The following is a 20,452-nucleotide window of genomic DNA, read 5'->3' as shown; positions in this document are numbered from 1 at the left end:
CCCCTATCGCTTTCAATTATCCTAGGGATACCATATCTGCACACAAATTCCTGCATAATTTTCTTTGCAGTGAACGTAGCAGTATTTGTGGCAGCAGGGAACGCTTCTACCCAATTTGAAAACACGTCAATACAAACTAACACATACTTTAAATTTCTGCAGGGTGGCAACTGTATGAAATCAATTTGTATTACCTGAAAAGGGCCGTCTGTTGGCGGGATATGGGATGGTTATGTTGGTATTGACTTTCCAATATTCTTCCTCAAGCAGATAAGACATGTCATTGCTCTCTTACCCGCATGAGAAGAGAATCCTGGCGCACACCAGTAGGCTCTCACCAGCTTACACATACCCTCTTTGCCCAGATGAGTCAGACCGTGTGCCGCCTCAACTAAGCTTGGAAGATATGCTCTGGGGACTACTGGTTAACCCTGTCCATCCGTCCAGAGTCCTGAGGACTCCTGGCCATATCCTTTTGACCTCCAGACTGCCTTTTCCTGTGGAGAACACAAATTTAGCATTTCACTTAATTTTTGTGTGTTGACGGTATTGAATACCATCAGTTGTGTGATATCTGTCTGTATGGGGGTGCTGGCTGCCGATTTAGCAGCTTCGTCTGCCCGGCTGTTACCAAGTGACACTGGGTCTTGACTGTAAGTGTGGGATTTGCACTTGATAACAGCCACTCTGTCAGGTTCCTGTATTGCTGTTAGAAGCCTTTTTATATGGGATGCATGCGCTACAGGTGTACCAGCTGCCGTCATGAAATTTCTGAGGTGCCATAGGGCCCCGAAATCATGCACTACTCCAAAGGCATACCTAGAATCTGTATATATATTGGCTGACTTACCCTTAGCTAATTCACACGCTCTGGTTAGGGCGACCAGCTCAGCAACTTGTGCTGAGTGCGGTGGGCACAGGGGTTCAGCTTCTATGATACCTCTGTCATCTACGACTGCGTATCCAGTACACAAGTCTCCCGAGTCCGTCTGTCTGTGGCAACTACCGTCAGTGTAAAAAGTAAAATCTACGCCTTCCAGTGGGTTGTCATTAATGTCGGGTCTTGCAGTGAAAGTTTGGTTCAGATATCCATACAATCATGTGTGTCAGTGTCTATACTAAATCCTCCTTCACCATCACTCTCATCCTCCACCCTTTGTGCCTGTCCAGGCACACCTGGGAGATAAGTTGCAGGATTTAGTGCGCTGCATCTCTTTATGGTGATGTTTACAGATGCCATTAGTGCCAATTCCCACCTTGTAAACCGTGCTGATGAGACATGTCTGGGCAGAGTTCAGTAAGGCTGATACTGCATGAGGTGTATGGATGGTCAGGTTGTGTCCCAACACTACATCTTCACTTTTACTCACTAGCAAGGCTATCGCTGCAACACTTCGCAAGCATGTGGGGAGAGACCGTGCTACGGTGTCCAACTGCACTGTAGTAAGCTACCGGCCTGCTGGCATCACCATGTCTCTGGGTTAGGACACCTGCCGCACACCCAGCACTTTCCGTACCGTACAACTCAAAAGGTTTCCCATAATCTGGCATGCCTAATGCAGGTGCCTGTGATAGGAATTGTTTAAGTCTCTCAAATGCCAGTTCGGACTCATCTGTGTGCAAAATCCGATCTGGTTTGTTCGAGGAGACCATTTTCTGTAAAGGTAAAGCCAGTATGGAGAACCCTGGGATCCAGTTTCGGCAGTACCCACACATTCCAAGGAAAGTGCGGATCTGCTGCTGGGTTTGTGGCAGAGTCATGTTGCGAATCGCCTGTATTCTATCAGCGGTGAGGTGTCTCAGTCCTTGTGTCAAGCAATGTCCCAAATATTTCACCTTGGTCTGGCAAAACTGTAACTTATCCTTTGAAACCTTGTGTCCCGTATTAGAAAGGTGAAACAGAAGCTGTTTCGTGTCTTTCAAGGATGCTTCGAGTGAATCTGAACACAGCAGTAAGTCATCTACATACTGTATTAATACTGATCCGCTCTCAGGTTGAAAGGATTGTAAACAGTCATGCAAAGCCTGGGAGAAAATACTTGGGCTGTCAATGAAACCTTGGGGTAGGCGAGTCCAGGTGTACTGTACTCCCCTGTATGTAAATGCAAACAAATATTGGCTGTCAGGGTGCAGAGGGACCAAAAAGAAAGCAGAACAGAGGTCAATGACAGTGAAAAATTTCGCAGTAGGGGGAATTTGCATGAGGATGACAGCTGGATTGGGCACTACTGGGAATTGGCTCTCAACTATCTTGTTTATCCCCCTTAGATCCTGCACTAGCCTGTAACCCCTCCCCCCACTCTTTTTCACAGGGAAGATGGGACTATTGGCAGTGCTGGACGTCCTAACTAGGATGTCCTGTTGTAGCAAGCGCTCTATGACTGGGTACACTCCTAATTCCACCTCTGGCTTCAGAGGATACTGTGGGATTTTTGGAGCTATCCTACCATCTTTTACTTGCACTACTACTGGAGCTACATTCGCCATCAATCCAGTGTCTTGTCCATCTTTGGTCCAGAGGGATTCCGGTATCTGGGAGATCATTTCCTCTACCTTGGATGGACACTTGTCTATAACAGCAGAGTGTGACATCAACCTTTGTGGGGAGTCTAGCATATCCTGCACTTCCTGAACGTGAATCTCGGGTATATCTAAGAAGACACCCTCAGGAGTACAATATATGACAAACCTCATCTTGCACAATAAATCTCTCCCAAGTAGATTAGTCGGAGCCGATGCAGCTAGCAAAAAGGAATGCTTGGTCTGCAAGGGCCCTATCGTAATCTCTGCTGGTCTACTCAAGGGGTATTGCTGCACTGTTCCTGTTACTCCCATTGCTGAAATGGTCTTACCCGTGGTTTTCATACCTACCGTTGAATTTAACACTGACCTGGCCGCCCCTGTATCTACAAGGAAAGGTAGTGATCTACCAGCTACATCAACTGTAACCTCGGGTTCATTTTCAAGGCTAGCAATCAACTTCACTGGCTGCAAACTACAGGTGTGGCCTAACCCCTATTGTATGTTGTGACCCTCCCGCAGCGCGCTGGCAGCTACAATATGTGAGGGGGGTAGCTGAGAATTTTCAGAGGTTTGCCAGTCCCTCCTAGGTGGGTACCTCCTCGTTTCCCCTGCGTGTTGCTCATAATTCCTCCTATGCGATCCCTGATCCCAATTACGTGTGTTATGCTGTGAGTCATGTTCTGGTCTAGGTGGTCGATATACGTTGCTTTTATAATTACAGTTCCGTGCGTAATGTCCTTCTTTCTGACAATCATAACATTTTGCTACATACAACTTACCATCAGGGGTCTGGGGTTTTGGCTGATGTGGCTTCGTTGTCAGGGCTTTTATACTTACTGTCATCAGCTTATCCCCCTGTGACTCCCTGTGCTTAATGATGTTCCGATCGTGCTCGATAGCGGACTCTCTTAATGCAGCCACCGAAATACCTCTCCAGTTAGGTTGAGTGGTTTGTACCCTTGTTCTCAACGTTTCTTTCAAGCCGTCCATTAATACGGACACAGCTACCTCTCTATGATTTACATTTTCCTTAATGTCCTCGACCCCAGTGTATCTAGCCATTTCCTGCAGTGCTCGATGGAAATATTCAGAAGCAGTTTCACCTTCTTTTTGTCTTATGGAAAAGATTTTATTCCACTTGACAACAGTAGGGAAATATACCCCTAACAGCAGATTGATCTGTTTTACATTCTCCTGAGTGTATTCATCAGTGAGAAGTACCTTCTGCGTCTAATTTACAATCAGCAATGAATTTCATAGGGTCAATATTGGAGGGCAAACATGCCCGTAGCACTGTCCGCCAATCTTTGTTTGTGGGTTCGGTGGCGTTACCTAGTTCTCTAATAAACCTCTGACATGCGGCTAGATCTTTTCTGGGATCGGGAAATTCAGACATAATTGTCCTCAATTCTGTCCGGGACCAAGGACAGTGCATAGCAATGTTCCTGACGGGAGTGATTCCCTGAGCGTCAGTCTTCCCATTGGGGACTGCGATCACCCTGACAGGATTTAGTTCAATTACATCATTCTGGGTTGCTTCTACAATGTGAGGTGCAATTGTCTCTGCATAATGTACTGTACCGTACTTACCTGTGGACACGACCTCACCTATCCCTCCGCTAGGGGCCTTTGCTACTGTCCTTACTGGTTGGGCCATGCCCACTTGTGTGTCTTGTATGGTGGCTGCTAGAGAGAGTGCCGATATCGTGCTGGGCTCATCTTCTTGGTCGCAGTCCTGAGGGAAGTTTAAGATGGGATACAACTTGCACAGGTTAGCATTAATACATTTATCAAGTTCACTCTTATCATATATTAGTATGCCATTGTCTGTAGCCACTTTCTCCCCTGTAATATACGGTGGTGGTGGTGCAGTTGCAATCAGTTTCCTGCTAGGGTTGGAACCGGCTGCGTGAGCTAGTTCCCTTTGCATATCACTCTCTCGTTGCCATAAATGTAAACAGTTTAAGTGTCTGATCCTTTCTTTTCGGGATTTTAACAGACATATCCTAATCCTTAAATTCTGCAACACCTCTGGATTAAAACTGCCTACCTTAGGGAATGATTCCCTATCTTCCGCAGTCATACGTTCCCATTCATTGCATAAAACCTCTGTGTGTGATCCATATTTCTCACACATTATGTACCTCGCCGACCCCTTGGGCCGCGGAATATCAACCTGAACCCTGGTTGATCGTCCCTTACTTGAGCAACTGGCCCCCATCTTTTGCAGGTATTGCCTTCTCAGCTAATTCCTACAACAAAACCAAAATACTCAATTATAAGGCAACGGTGAAAGATCAACGAGTGCTCTCACCCACTCACGCCCACGTTGGCCAATACACCTAAGCACTGTTGTCAGCGCCGGTATGTACCCAACCTAGGGCCCCTGTGTAACCTCTATTTACTGGAAATGTGTGGGAGTGACTTACCCTAACCAGTAAATATTGGTCGTTGGAGATTTCCTGAGTGACCAGCAAAAACTCCCTTAAAACAAAAAAATTGTTACACAAATCACGTTGCGTGTACTACACCTAGCGCCAATGATCCCGCGATTTTACGCAAAACTCGTAAAAGGGTATCGCGGTGGGCTAAGTATTGCACCTACGGACGCGCGGTCCAATCGCCCAGCGTATAGGTAACTGTTACTTATCCGCCGTGCGACCAATGGAATCGTTTTTCAGGCTGCGAAACCTCAGCCGGAGCGTATCTGAACGGGCCTATATGGGTACTACGCCAACCCCCATGGCTGCACTCTCTACACAAAACCTCGCTGACCTTTTAGGCCGCGGTATTCAGAGCTTCGCTTGACTTTGTCAGCGGTTTTCTGACTTCGCTGACCTCTTGGACTGCTGTTATACTAATTTGCTCCTTTGTACCTTAATCAATGTTAACGTGAGCAAGCCACTCTCACGCCACCAAGTGTCCACTCACCTGGTGTGGTCTCCTACGGGATCCCGAATTCCCTGGGTCCACAAAACCTTTATTGTTTGCACACACACGCTCGTTCACTCATATACACTTTGGGTTTTTTTCTGTACAGAAAATTAACTTTCATTCATATAAAACAGCTATAGTTCCAGAGGTGATACAGTAAAGAAGGTATTTAAACTAAATATTGGAAACTGATCAATTTGTGCTATTATCGCGTGGCTACCGTCTCGTGCCTAAACTAAAACAATGCTATTGTGTGATTTGTATCTAGCGGTCGTACTTTTACGCACGTTGCGTTAACACGCCACGTGTGTATGCCTTTACGTTGCGTACGCAGTCCCGCACGCTGCCCGAGACACGTGTACAAAGGCCGTACGTCCGCAGTACTACAAAACCCACACTTCTATAAATGTAAGCGATATTTAACTATAATCACTTACTTAACACACACAGTTTCTACTGTATAAACCTTTACAACTAGGCCAGGCTGCGTGTGCGTCTTACACTTACTTCCTTAACTATTAACTCTATATTTTAACTAAATAGCAACAAATTTTCTCAGTACAGGTCAAAATGAATCTAGTAATCAATGCTTACGGCAATAATGTGAGCAGATATGCAAAGTACAAAATACAGGTGTATGCGTGTGTTGCGTGCGCATTTTCCGCCAAACAGAAATTTACAGATTTTAAAAAATAGCTTTGCGTTCTTACCTTACGGCTCCCTCCAGCAACCCTTCAAACCATGCAGGGCAGACGCTTATCTAATCAGCACTAGTGTATCCACTGACCAAGAGAAGGCTAACAGGGGATACCTTTCCACCCTTTGCTGATAGATAAAGTCTGCGTAAACTTGCTAGGCTGCGAGTATGAGGAAGAACCGGACGAGCTCCCAATTGGTAATGCCGATATTATCTTAGACCGAAAAGCTATACCTCTAGATACACTATTACCGTGGAGCCGCTATGGCCGCTAGACTGAATACACGTGCTACGCACTTTGGTGGTCATTCCGAGTTGTTTGCTCGGTAATTTTCTTCGCATCGCAGCGTTTTTCCGCTAACTGCGCATGCGCAATGTTCGCACTGCGCCAAGTAAATTTGCTATGCAGTTAGGTATTTTACTCACGGCATTACGAGGTTTTTTCTTCGTTCTGGTGATCGTAATGTGATTGACAGGAAGTGGGTGTTTCTGGGCGGAAACTGGCCGTTTTATGGGAGTGTTTGAAAAAACGCTACTGTTTCTGGGAAAAACGCGGGAGTGGCTGGAGAAACGGAGGAGTGTCTGGGCGGACGCTGGGTGTGTTTGTGACGTCAAACCAGGAACAACAAGCACTGCACTGATCGCACTGGAAGAGTAAGTCTCGAGCTACTCAGAAACTGCACAGAGAAGTCTTTTCGCAATATTGCGAATCTTTCGTTCGCAATTTTGATAAGCTAAGATTCACTCCCAGTAGGCGGCGGCTTAGCTTGTGCAAAGCTGCTAAAAGCAGCTTGCGAGCGAACAACTCGGAATGAGGGCCTTTGTACGCTATTTGCGTACAGAGTCCTGCACGTGGTACGTACTTGGCGTACACACGCCACGCTGAGTGTACAGAGTACACACAGCGAGCGCACACACAATTGATAACCTTTAAACCTTGTTAATGATACAATGTAATGATATGATTACACTTTAAACCCTTAACAGCAAAGTACTGCAACAATGTTATACCTTAAACCTTAAGTAGCGCTGACGGTATAAAGTACCCGCAGTGCGTACACCTTATCAATACTTATACACTTTATACAGATAAATACACTCTAAAACCCTTGCAGGAAAGTGAAGACACAACACTGATTTGTAGTTGAAACCACAGGGTTCTAAGGCCACATTGGATTAATTCCAAAAGGTATAACAGTACAAATCATACACTACAGGCTAACAAGATAAATCTAAACAGAATAATGGCTACAGAGAATGTACATACGTGAGAATGTTCGCAAGCGCAACTCGGCCGGTCCTCCGCTAGTCAGATAGAAAGCGTTCAGAGTCTTCTGACCGGCCAGGCAACAATGGGCTTTTTATACACAACATGCATACACAATACAATGGTCGCTGTAATCTCATTGTCCATTGGACACAGGGATGTGTCTTTACATTACAGAAGAGGTCATAGGTGGATTTGAATACATGGGCGATGTCTTTCCCCAACTGCTCTTGTGGGTGGTATCCTCTGGATTCCCGCCGCATACATAATATACAGTAAATACAGTTAATGTTCATATTCTACTTTTGCACATAACTATACGCAGGAACATGCGATCTTTCTCTAACCAACACCGGAATGTTACGCTCAAAATACCCTACAGCTGGATACTAGACATCACCTTCCAACCTTTATCTGACCCTTCCTATCATGCAAAGGTGAATCTCCTAGTCCAGGAACTGTTTAAACTATTAATTCTCGCTGACGTGGTGCAAGGGAACTATGGGTACAAAATGCACTATTTGGGTTAAATATGTAATGTTCTAATAACCCTCTATGCGTTCACAAACTCTACCGTAAATGCGCGGGCATGTGCATGGGGTTAGTACGTGGGGCATGCATTACAATATTTTTCGACTTTGACAATTGGTTATAATACGTTAGGGCTGAAATACCTACATGGCTTTTAACATTAAATATACTTCTATGTAGGTTGGTTAGGCTGGGTAGGGACAGCACAGAGTAAGAGTATTCTGGGCCCAAAAACTCTAATCGGGGAAATACAATTCTAAATATTGCGGAGGGCCACTCCCATGCCATATGTCGCAAGTTTGTGCCGTTGCACCACACCACCCTAAGGACATGTAGTGCCTTGTACTGAGTATCTGAGCTTCTTATACACTCACTGTTAGAGAAAGCACAAGGACAGAACATTTTCACATGCAGTGCCCCTGAGCTTCCTTCCTGCAATGCCCCTAATCTTCCTCCAGCAGTGCCCCTGAGCTTCCTTCCTGCAATGCCCCTAATCTTCCTCCAGCAGTTCCCCTGAGCTTCCTTCCTGCAATGCCCCTAATCTTCCTCCAGCAGTGCCCCTGAGCTTCCTTCCTGCAATGCCCCTAATCTTCCTCCAGCAGTTCCCCTGAGCTTCCTTCCTGCAATGCCCCTAATCTTCCTCCAGCAGTGCCCCTGAGCTTCCTTCCTGCAATGCCCCTAATCTTCCTCCAGCAGTTCCCCTGAGCTTCCTTCCTGCAATGCCCCTGAGCTTCCTTCCTGCAATGCCCCTAATCTTCCTCCAGCAGTTCCCCTGAGCTTCCTTCCTGCAATGCCCCTGAGCTTCCTTCCTGCAATGCCCCTAATCTTCCTCCAGCAGTTCCCCCTGAGCTTTCTTCCTGTAATGCCCCTGAGCTTCCTTCCTGCAATGCCCCTAATCTTCCTCCAGCAGTGCCCCTGAGCTTCCGTCTACTGTAATATGATCTTCTTCTTGCAGTGCCCCATAGCTTCCTCCTGCAGTGCCCATGTGCTTCCTTTTACTATCATCGGATTTCTTCCTGCAGTACCCCTGAGCTTCCTTTTACCACCATCTGATTTCTTCCTGCAGTGCCCCGGAGCTTCCTCCTGCAGTGCTCTTGAGCTTCCTCCTGCAGCGATTCCAGGCTTCCTCCTGCAGTGCCACCGAGCTTCCTCCTGCAGTGCCCCCGAGCTCCCTCATGCAGTGATTCCAGGCTTCCTCCTGCAGTGCTCTCGAGCTTCCTCCTGCAGTGCTCCAGAGCTTCCTTCTACAATCCCCCCTGATCATCTTCCTGCTGTGCTCAGCTTCCTCCTGCAGTGCTCCAGAGCTTCCACCTGCAGTGCACCTGAGCTTTCTTCTGTGATTCCTCTGAGCTTCATTCTGTAATGCCCCAGTGCTTACTCTTGCAGATCTCTCTTCTGCCTTGCCCCTGAACATTGTTCTGTGACACATGTGAGCTTCCACCTGCCCTGCTCCTGAACTTCCTCCTGCAGTGCACATAAGACTTCACATTCAGCTATTGCCCCTTCCTGTGCCTCTCCTTGACTGTTAGTATCTCTAACAATGACCCATATAACACATTGTCTATCTCTCATAGCCAGAATCATATATTGCCCACATATCATGTCTTACTCCTATTCCATTTATATATATTTTGCTTCATTACAGACCTCTTAAAATAAATCACTATGGAAGCCTATTGAAAAATGTTGGTATTTACCATTTTCTATGCTTCTTCAGTCTGCGCTGTACCCTGCAAACTCCTTTCCCTCCTACTCCCCCCTCTGCATGCTGAGTGGTGGGTTTTCAGCATGAATGCACCATGTTATTGGCAACGACAATGTCATAATGAGTAAGTGGATAGCACTTTTGAAGCATTAAGCTGCCCCAAAAAACCCCTACCCCGCTCCTATGGACACGTCCACCTCATCTCTCCCCCAAGAATCATGCCTGTCCCACCTAAATTGGTAGATATGTAAAAATGCCTTATTATTTCACCTATTATTAGCCGTGTAGGGGGAGACGCATCTGGCCTCCTACCTATCATTTTGTAGAATGTACTTGATAAGTGTTAGCTACAGTAGAGGTTGCTTGGCTTCCATGGCCAACTTTTCAACTCTTTAGAAGGCTTGATGCATTTCCTAAGAATTTCCTACTTAAAATGATAAAACAGGAAAACATTTGGGAAAAATAAAATGTGTTCAAATGTCAGAGAAAGAAAAGCAATCACAAGACACTTCTACTTGGTAAATGCCAATTGAATAGACGGTGAAGGAAAAAATGTATTCTTCCCCAAAATAAACACGCCAGTCTGTAACCCCCACGTCAGATTTGGATTCCAATAGAGTTTCATCTGCGAGCTCTGCCGGACAATGTACTAAATAGGAAGATACAAAATCCCAGGAAGATGGATAGGGCTGACACAAAGAGACTGAATACACCACTTTGTCACCAAAAGTTGCTAGCAAAGCATGAATGTCAAGTGGGATGATGGCACTTACGGCTGTCTGTAAGCTTCTGACATTACTTAAATGACAGCGGAGGTGCCAGAAGCCTCATCCTTTTCCTTTTGTTTTTATCGCCCGCTTTATACAAAACAGTAGGAGTCCTTATTAACAGCGAACCATGAAGAGAAGACGACAACAGCAGCCGACACACGGTAACAGCATAAAAACAATCGGTGAACTTTTCGCAAATAAGTCGCTCACTCTTCTATTTAAAGGATAGTGATTTGGATTAATTTGTTCATTTGATAATAGGCATTTGTTTTAAAGAAATTGGTTACCCAGGGGTGCTCGGGCGCTCTGAGTATGGGATGCTATACCAAGCCTCAAAGATAGAAGGGAAGTCACTCCCACAGAGATGAACAAAAAACAAAATGGAGGCTGCGCTGAATTTGTTCAATATGACAACAATGATGATGTATCTAATAATTCCACAATTTAATAATAAAGAATTGATACACTAGGATTTTAAGGTAAATACACCATAAAAATGCATGCGTCAATAATAAAAGGTTAAAAAGCACAAATAGTACAATAAATGAATTTAGGGTTACCCAAACAGCCGGGAATTGGAAGAAGATTTAAAGGTGGGAAGTCCGTTCCAAAGTTATTCCCCGAAGGTGTCAAAGTCCAGCGTAAGCAGATTTTAGGAGGTAAGCAATGTCCAATGTATTGACAAATTACCGCTAGAGGATGTAGTGCTCCGAGATTTTAGATGGTGAGCTCCTCATGCAATACGGTGGATAAAGTTCATCGGTTCAGCTTGCTATTAAAGTCCTCCAAGTGCAAATGGTGATCTGGAGTAAATAGGGGATGGGCCGGTCTTCCAGCAGTAGGTTCCTGGCGTGGGTCCCTGTACACCTGACGCGTTTCGCTGCAGTCATCAGCTAGCAGCTTTTTCAAAGACTGCTTTCTCTTCCCACTTTATTATTTTCATTATTTTTATATTAAGCTGCCATTTTTTTTTACCCTACAGAAGCATGAGTATTCAAACCGTCATATTATTGCGAGAACAGCGCCACCCTTAGAAGCCGCCATGTAAAAATAGCGTTGCGTTGAATATACTAAAAAGGCTACGCAGGCAAAAACGGAATCGCGAAAAAGTACACACCGGGAGTCAGTTATGAAGAGTATAGAGGGCAGCGCAGTATCACTTTCAGACCTGCACCGTGGCCGGATTTGCGCAGATGCACTTATTTTCACCACAGGTTTCCCGAGAGGTCACTGCAGAGGAGATGGGTGGAGCCTGATAAATAGGCGCAGCATGATTTCATTTTTCAGGGAGAGAATAGGGACATTATATTTAGGGGTGTTTATTGTTGTATGGAGGGGCCAAAATGTAACACTTTTAAAATGAAGATGGGTCTGAACTTTGTGCCCCCTTAGAGCTGGGTCGTGTCCTAGATCTTTATTGGAATGTATTTTACTCCTTTATGTTGCACTTGAGTAGAGAGTCTTGATGTATTCTAAAAAACTATGGGGGTCATTTCGAGTTGATCGCTCGCTGCCGATTTTCGCAGCGCACCGATCAGATGGAAAAAACAGCATTTATGCGCATGCGTATGGCCCGCAATGCGCACGCTCGACGTATGGGTACAAAGCTCTTTGTGGTTGTGCTCAGGTTCTAGCGAAGTTTTCCTTCGCACTGGGGGCCGCAAGAAGATTGACAGGAAGGGGGCGTTTCTGGGTGTCAACTGACCGTTTTCAGGGAGTGTTTGCAAAAAACGCAGGCGTGGCTGAAAAAACGCAGGCGTGGCTGGGCGTTCGCTGGGCGGGTGTATGACGTCAAATCCGGACACGAATAGGCTGAAGTGATCGCAAGCGCTGAGTAGGTTCAGAGAAACTGCACAAAGTGTTTTTGCAGAGCTCGGCTGCACATGCGTTCGCACTTCTGCTAAGCTAAAATACACTCCCCAGTGGGCGGCGGCATAGCGTTTGCACGGCTGCTAAAAACTGGTATCGAGCAATCAACTCGGAATGACCCCCTATAAACAAAACAAAAAAGGAATGGCCCCTGTTCCTTCGGTCTTCTGATTAATGCTATAACAAACCTCAGCTACATAACCAGTATATGGCAGGCATTGCAATGTTATGATGCCATTGGGCTGTGCATCCTTGGCATGGATTGTTATGCTGGCATATAACGCTTTGTGGTTGGCAGTGTGTTGTCTACGGGCCTAATTCAGACCTGATCGCTAGCAGGCGATTTTTACACTGCTCGCGATCAGATAGTCGCCACCTACAGGGGAGTGTATTTAAAAAGTGACAGGAGCTGGTTGGTTGGCACTTTATCTCTCTCCACGGCTTTAATACATCTCCCCCATAAACAATTACATTAAAAAACCTTTAAAAAAAAAAAAAAAAAAAGAGTGGGTTGCTGTTAACACTAAAATTAATTGTATATATCTTTATATTATGCAGAGGGATAATAATTTTCAACACATTTGTTGGATGTTGATAACAAGGAGCGGCGTGACCAAATCCAGGAGGTGTTGCTAAATTGGGGAGGCATGGCCATGCCGCCTCCTACAAAAAAATAATCAATGAAAAATGTAAATAGTTGTCCCCAATCAACAGCTAACGCCGGCAGGGCCGGATTAAGGCTTGGGGGTGCCCGGGACACTTAAGACAGGGGGTGCCCGATGGAAGGTGGGGGATGTATATTAAATTGTGCATACCTCCCAACATGCCCCACTCCAGGAAGGACAAAATGCTCTCTACCCGGACTTCCCACTTAATATATGATTGGCATCACCTGTGTTGAACTATTTAATTTAAAGGTACTTCAACACAGGTGATTGCAATCATAATTTAAGAAGGAAGCCCAGGTAGAGAGCATGTTGTCCCTCCTGGAATGGGTCATGGTAATTTATCTTGTCACATGCAAGAATAGCAGCAGCTTCTGTACTACTTACACAATGGGACAGGACTCAGGAGGACTCTCTGTTTCTCTATCTCTAGACCGAAATGGTTTAGTTGCATAACAGTTTACACAGGACTCAGACACCCAGGTGGAGGAGGAGAAGCTGGGATCCCTGTGTCACTTACAGCTCTCTCCACCCTCCTATCTTTCCTCTGATCTGAAAGCTCTGACGGTAGCCCATGAAACATGATATTCCTGTGTCACTGCCTGCACTGCATACTGTCCTGCTTGCATTCTGGCAGCTGGTTCTGCTGCTGCTTAAGAGGTAAAGCTAGTGATGTCAGTGTGCTCTGGCCAGGGGCCCCCCCTTAATCTGGCTATGAACGCAGGCCCCTCAAACAAAATCCGAGCCTGAATAATTAGCACCCTCTCCCCCCTGCTCTCAGCACCTGGTCATTCTCACAAACATTTTTCTAGGCAACTTATATTAATAGAAAGTTTTCCAGCTTAACATGATGCTCTGACACCTAAGGACGGCAGAGAAAGCGCTGCCCAATCTCTGCTGTACTGTAACACACACATTTTTTAAGCTTTGACTCCACTTTATACACAGAGACTAACGTGCCAAAAATGTCTTTATGCAATAGTCACAAATAGATCATCGGTTACTGCTATACCCCTCCTAACGTAACGCACTGCACAATCTGGACGATCTTTAGGAAGGTATTTGGATGCACATACTTTGGAAACATCTGTCTGGAAAGTAAACTTAATCTGCCAAAAAAATAAAAAAAAGGAAACACCCTCATTATAAAAGAAAACAAAAATAAAAGCAACAAACAAAATAGCAATAGTTTTTGCTTTTTTAGTATTGATTTTTACAGCAATTGTAAAATTAATCATTTGTCTCACAAGCAATTTGACAAAACTATAGCTTGTGGCAAATAAATAAAATTAAGACTGGTTCTTATGATATTATTATTATTATATGTTTTTTTTTCCACAGCTGCAAAAATAAGAAAAAGCATCTGGCAGGAATTGATACAGACACAAGAGCAGCCTGTGTCTCCACCTACTGGTCATACAGTGCAAGTTCAGGAGAAAAGTAGGGCAACGGAATTCTTCTGCAGCAGGGCTGAGCAAGAGAGACAATTCTGTATATGCCATGGATAACAATTATAAAAAGTAGGTGAGGAAGGTAACAAATGGTGGCAGACGCAGCAGCAGTAAGAGAACACAGCAACAGAAATGAAGTTACCCAATGCTGGAGAAGAAGGTATAATACAGTCAGGGCCGGTTCTAGCCCTTGTGGCGCCTCGGGCGAAAATAGGGGCGTGGCTTCATAAAGGGTCATGGTCAGTTATGCCCCCTGTAAAGTTGTGCCCCCGTTTGTGCCCCCAGTAGAGTTGTGCCCCCTTTTGTGCCACCAGTAGAGTTGTGCCGCTTACAAAAAATAAAAATAAATTAAATACTCACCATCTCCGCTCCTGATTCCCGACCGCTGCTGACCTCCGTCTCCGGCCGCCGGCGCCGCTCCTCGGATCTATGGGAGAGGCGTCATGACGTCTCTCCCATAGCACAGCATAGACACTAGAGGTCATTTATGACCTCTAGCGTCTATGTGCCGGTCTCACAATGCCGTGCGGTGCGCGATGACATCAACGCGCACCGCACAGCAGTGACAGCACAGCGCCACCCAGCACCGGGGGGCACCACCAGTAGCGGATCTTGCCACGGCGGCGGCGCCCTCCGGAAGATGGCGCCCCAGGCAAAAATCCTGTGTGCCCATAGCAAGAGCCGCTACTGAATACAGTATAATTTCTATGTATTAAGGGAAGGCCATAGGGCTGATAGTCTTTGATCCCAGGACCTCTGACCTTTCCTTGAGAGTCAGGTTTGATAAAAAAGTTTTGTGCCCGCTGTCTGGACCTTCCCCTACTAACATTACCCTGGTGAGCTTGTTAATTAGTCATTAGATCGTACCCAGGAATATGGATAGTAGTCCTATCTGCCTATCGTGTTGGCGTGTCTTCTTCACGATGTGCTCCTGGCTATTGTACTCTAATAGAACAACTTGGTAGTCTACAGGGTAAAGTTTTTATTTCCTTCCAAAACTTCAAGGTTTAGGTAGTCTATGACCCACGTGCAGATTTGTTAACATGACGCCGGTCATATGGCGAGTGGCCGCCAGCGTGCATCAAGACGCTACTGCTGTCTGAGCAAATGGTGACTGTGTGACGCAGCCCCCTCTCTTAAAAGTTTCTCCATAATATACAGTGCATCTGGAAGGTATTCACAGCGCTTCACTTTTTCCACATTTTGTTATGTTACAGCCTTATTCCAAAATGGAATAAATTTATTTATTCCCTCAAAATTCTACAAACAATGCCCCATAATGACAACGTGAAAAATGTTTTTTTGAGATTTCTGCAAATTTGTTAAAAATAAAAACTAAGAAATCACATGTACTTAAGTATTCACAGCCTTTGCCATGAAGCTCAAAATTGAGCGCAGGTGCATCCTGTTTCCACTGATCATCCTTGAGATGTTCCTACAGCTTAATTGGAGTCCACCTGTGGTAAATTCAGTTGATTGGAAATGGGCCCTCATTCCGAATTGTTCGCTCGCTGCCGATTTTCGCAGCGCAACGTTCGAATGAAAAAACTTAAATTCTGCGTCAATTCTGCGCATGTGCATGGTACGCAGTGCGCATGCGCTAAGTACTTTCACACAAAACTCTGTAGTTTTACCCAAGCTCGAGCAACGTTTTCCAGTCGCTCGAGTGATCGCAGTATGATTGACAGGAAGTGAAGTACTTTCACACAAAACTATGCAGTTTTACACAAGTTCGAGCGACGCTTTTCTGTCGCTGTGTTGATCGGTGAGTGATTGACAGGAAGTGGGTGTTTCTGGGCGGAAACTGGCCGCTTTCAGGGAGTGTGCTAAAAAACGCATGCGTGACAGGTAAAAACGCAGGCGTGTCTGGGGAAACGGGGGAGTGGCTGGCCGAACGCAGGGCGTGTTTGTGACGTCAAACCAGGAACTAAACAGACTGCATTCATCGCAAGATAGGAGTAGGTCTGGAGCTACTCAGAAACGGCATGACATTTTTCATGCGCAGTTCTGCTAATCTTTCGTTCGCATTTCTACTAAGCTAAGATACACTCCCAGAGGGCGGCGGCTTAGCGTGTACACTGCTGCTAAAAGCAGCTAGCGAGCGATCAACTCGGAATGAGGACCATGGTTTGGAAAGGCACACACCTATCTATATAAGGTCCCATACTTGACATTGCATGTCTGAGCACAAACCAAGCATGAAGTCAAAGGAATTGTCTGTAGACCTCCAAGGCAGTATTGTCTTGAGGTACAAGTCTGGGGAAGGGTACAGAAAAATATCTGCTGCTTTGAAGGTCCCAATGAGCACAGTGGCCTCCATCATCCTCTTCCTAGAGTTGGCCGGCCGTCTAAACTGAGCGATCGGGTGAGAAGGGCCCTAGTCAGGAACCCGATTGTCACTCTGTCAGAGCTACAGCATTCCTCTGTGGAGAGAGGAGAACCTTCCAGAAGGACAACCATCTCTGCAGCAATCCACCAATCAGTATGCCTGTATGGTAGAGTAGCCAGACGGAAGCCACTCCTTAGTAAAAAGCACATGGCAGCCCGCCTAGTGTTTGCCAAGATGCACCTGAAGGACTCAGACTATGAATGCCGTGAATACCAGGCGTCATGTTTGAAGGAAACCAGGCACCGTTCATAACCAGTCCAATACCATCCCTACAGTGAAGCATGGTGGTGGCAGCATCATGCTGTGGGGATGTTTTTCAGCGGCAGGAACTAGGAGACTAGTCAGGATAAAGGGAAAGATGAATGCAGCAATGTACAGAGATATCTTGGATGAAACCTGCTCCACAGCGCTCTTGACCTCAGACTGGGGCGACGGTTCATTTTTCAGAAGGACGTCGATCCTAAGCACACAGCCAAGATATCAAAGGAGTGGCTTCAGGACAACTCTGTAAATGTCCTTGAGTGGCCCAACCAGATCCCAAACTTGAATCCGATTGAACATCTCTGGAGAGATCTGAAAATGGCTGTGCACCAACGCTTCCCATCCAACCTGATGGAGCTTGAGAGGTGCTACAAAGAGGAATGGGCGAAACTGATCAAAGATAGGTGTGCCAAGCATGTGGCATCATATTCAAAAAGACTTTAGGCTGTAATTGCTGCCAAAGGTGCATCAACAAAGTATTGAACAAAGGCTGCGAATACTTATGTACATGTCATTTCTTAGCTTTTTATTTTTAATAAATTTGCAAAAATCTCAAAAACTTTTTTCACGTTGTCATTATGGGGAATTGTGTGTAGAATTTTGAAGGAAAAAAATGAATTTATTCCATTTTGGAATAAGGCTGTTACATAACAAAATGTGGAAAAAGTGAAGCGCTATGAATACTTTCCGGATCAAAGCCCCTCGACATATGTTCCCTCTGGTCCCCTGTAGGTCTGTGTACTGTATAAAAGACACTTGGCCGTGTGCGTTTATGGTCGCAAAACTAATCAGTGACTTCTGTTATTCTTAAAAACAACAACAACAAAAAACTGGTACAGGGTGCACTAGCCAATATATAAGTAAGTACCCAGTATAATTAGGGTGGGGGCTGGGAGACCAGTGCTCGGGAGCCCGGCGATTAGCATACCGACCCTGGGTTTCCTGCACCCAAATGCCAGCGGCGGGGGGAGCTAGTGCCACAAAGCCCCTTGCGGGCAAGATGGGTGTTGTGGACACCCACGAGTGGGAATAGTCCCTGTGTGTAGGTATTCTGTCTGCCGCTATTTTGATCGCTTGGGATCCCGGCGTCGGCCTGGTGACTGCCAGGATCCCAAACGCGCCGGTCACATGACCACATCACTATAATGAAATAATTTTATTGGGCTCCGTTTAGGGGATGGCTTATTTTCCTTTAGCTGACACACATGTTGAGACGCTGTCCCCGAAACATAAGTTATGCACATTGAGCTTAATGAGTCTACGAGTCTTGCACTTGGGACACAAGCATCTTGCTGAGTTCAGTGGAGTTGCCCTAATAACTAAAACTTGGTACATCTGCTGGCCAGATGTAAGCATCCAACACCGTGACAGAGCCGATACCGGACACAGGATGACCGCGGCCCTAGATATCATAGCCAGCGTCTGGAGGAGTAACTGCATCTCCATTCACGTTTGTAGTCAGCAGTCATTTCTAGCATGGGATTCCGCCAAACTCCAACCCCAGAACTGGTTATGGAAACCAGATAGTATGGAACCTCCATATCCAGGGGGGGACTGGCCATCTTGCTCTTCTAACAAATGCCAGGAGGCCCGATGGCCTGACCAGCCAGAACGGCCGTCTGAAGTCCTGTTCAATCAACTCTGCCTCCCAGCAATCTGCTCGGCCAGCATGCTGTGGCAGGGGAGTGCTGTGAGGCCACACCCCCGTGAATCACCGCACGTCCCTAAGATGTGTGGTCATGACCCCTTTCCCTCATGCAACAAATACTGCCATAGGCAATTTTTGCCCCTAGCCCATCCTTATATAGTGGGACCCTAAGAGAAGAAAGGAAAAAATACTAATGGAGAAAAGGGGGGTGATTTTAAATTATTTCTATGTGGAAAACCCCTGCAACGTCAGCCATGTACAGGTGTCACAGAAAGGTCAAAGTATCATGACGATGTTAAGGCATTACTAAGCAATGTCCCTGGAATGTGCATCTGTCACACAGACCGGGTCACATACATGCCCCCGAGCTCATGTGCCGACACCTATAGTAAACATACACCAATTAGGCTTAGGCCGTGTCCTGACAGCTGTTTCCGTATTTTGATCCATCCTCATGTCACAGTAAAGAAGGCGGGAAACGAATCAGCAAGACGCTGTTAGTCACTCATTAATTGTTCATGTGCCAACACTCAACTCATGAATGTAATCATTAGCTGGACTTCAGTCTTCCCCTAAGGTGCACCAGCCACGCAATGCTGGGCGGACATATTAGCCAGCTGTTCATAAATACATAGCAAATAAATACAAACACGTGTTTAAATCGAGGTCATTTTAGAACACATTTAATGATAACATCGCTATGTGGCATTAGTCCTTAGACTGTGTTTAGCAGTCATCATCTATTCGCCAAATATACTTTATCCACTCTGTAACATGGCTCATAGACGCGGTGTCGGCACACGCCATCTTAAGCGCAAGTGTTGTCGAGACATTACACAACAAGCACCAGCGAGCTGGAAGATGGGCCCCATCGTAAGGCAGCCTGCAAGCTGTAACCGGGCGTCGTCAAGGCAGTGACCATGACAACACCTTGGCCTTCTGCCCTGGGTGGTGGCACTGATCTAAGAACAACGATCGCTATGGCCCTGTACTTCACATCCATAAGACAGAATATGGGGGTAATTTACCAAGCAGTGAAAAGAGTGGAGAAGTTGCCCATGGCCCAACTTTGAGGAATTTATCAAGTACATTCTATAAAATTAGAGGCTGATGCTGATTGGGTGGTATGGACAACTTACCCACTTTTACACAAGCACCACCTTGGGGTACTTTTATGACACACTGAGCTGCTAAGCTTGTCACCCTAGAGAAGGTCATTATAGATTTGATGGTAAATATGTGCCACACAGAAGAACTTACAAGGCAGTGGGCAGAAGCCAGCCTCTGCCCACCAGCCATGTCATCATGCATCCAGCTGTAAGTTAACTCGCTGGGCAAGCAGACCAGGCCCTGACCAATTTGGTGCCCTAGGCAAGATTTTAGCCGGCGCTCCAGAGTGTGTATCAAAAGCTCTGTGCAATTATAAGGGGTCTGTGTACTATAGGGGTCATTCCGAGTTGTTCGCTTGCTAGCTGCTTTTAGCAGCTTTGCACACGCTAAGCCGCCGCCTACTGGGAGTGTATCTTAGCTTATCAAAATTGCGAACGAAAGATTAGCAGAATTGCGAATAGACACTTCTTAGCAGTTTCTGAGTAGCTCCAGACTTACTCGGCATCTGCGATCAGTTCAGTCAGTTTCGTTCCTGGTTTGACGTCACAAACACACCCAGCGTTCACCCAGACACTCCTCCGTTTCTCCAGCCACTCCCGCGTTTTTCCCAGAAACAGTAGCGTTTTTTCGCA

General features: G+C 45.9%; 1 protein-coding gene and 1 long non-coding RNA gene across 3 annotated transcripts in view; one reads left to right on the top strand and one right to left on the bottom strand.

Annotated features, from left to right (window-relative positions):
- LOC134929490 (uncharacterized) overlaps positions 1-14,766 on the top strand; it is a 43,912-nt gene extending 29,146 nt beyond the window's left edge. Inside the window, exon 3 of the long non-coding RNA XR_010178588.1 lies at positions 14,303-14,766. This is a non-coding gene — a long non-coding RNA (uncharacterized LOC134929490). The remainder of the gene's footprint in view (positions 1-14,302) is intronic.
- The window catches only part of SAMD12 (sterile alpha motif domain containing 12), an 890,943-nt gene that overhangs the window by 661,333 nt on the left and 209,158 nt on the right, over positions 1-20,452 (bottom strand). The window lies entirely within an intron of this gene.

This window comes from Pseudophryne corroboree, chromosome 5 (genome assembly GCF_028390025.1).
Source record: "Pseudophryne corroboree isolate aPseCor3 chromosome 5, aPseCor3.hap2, whole genome shotgun sequence".
NCBI classification, from domain to species: domain Eukaryota; kingdom Metazoa; phylum Chordata; class Amphibia; order Anura; family Myobatrachidae; genus Pseudophryne; species Pseudophryne corroboree.
This window is presented reverse-complemented; position numbering and strand designations above follow the sequence as displayed.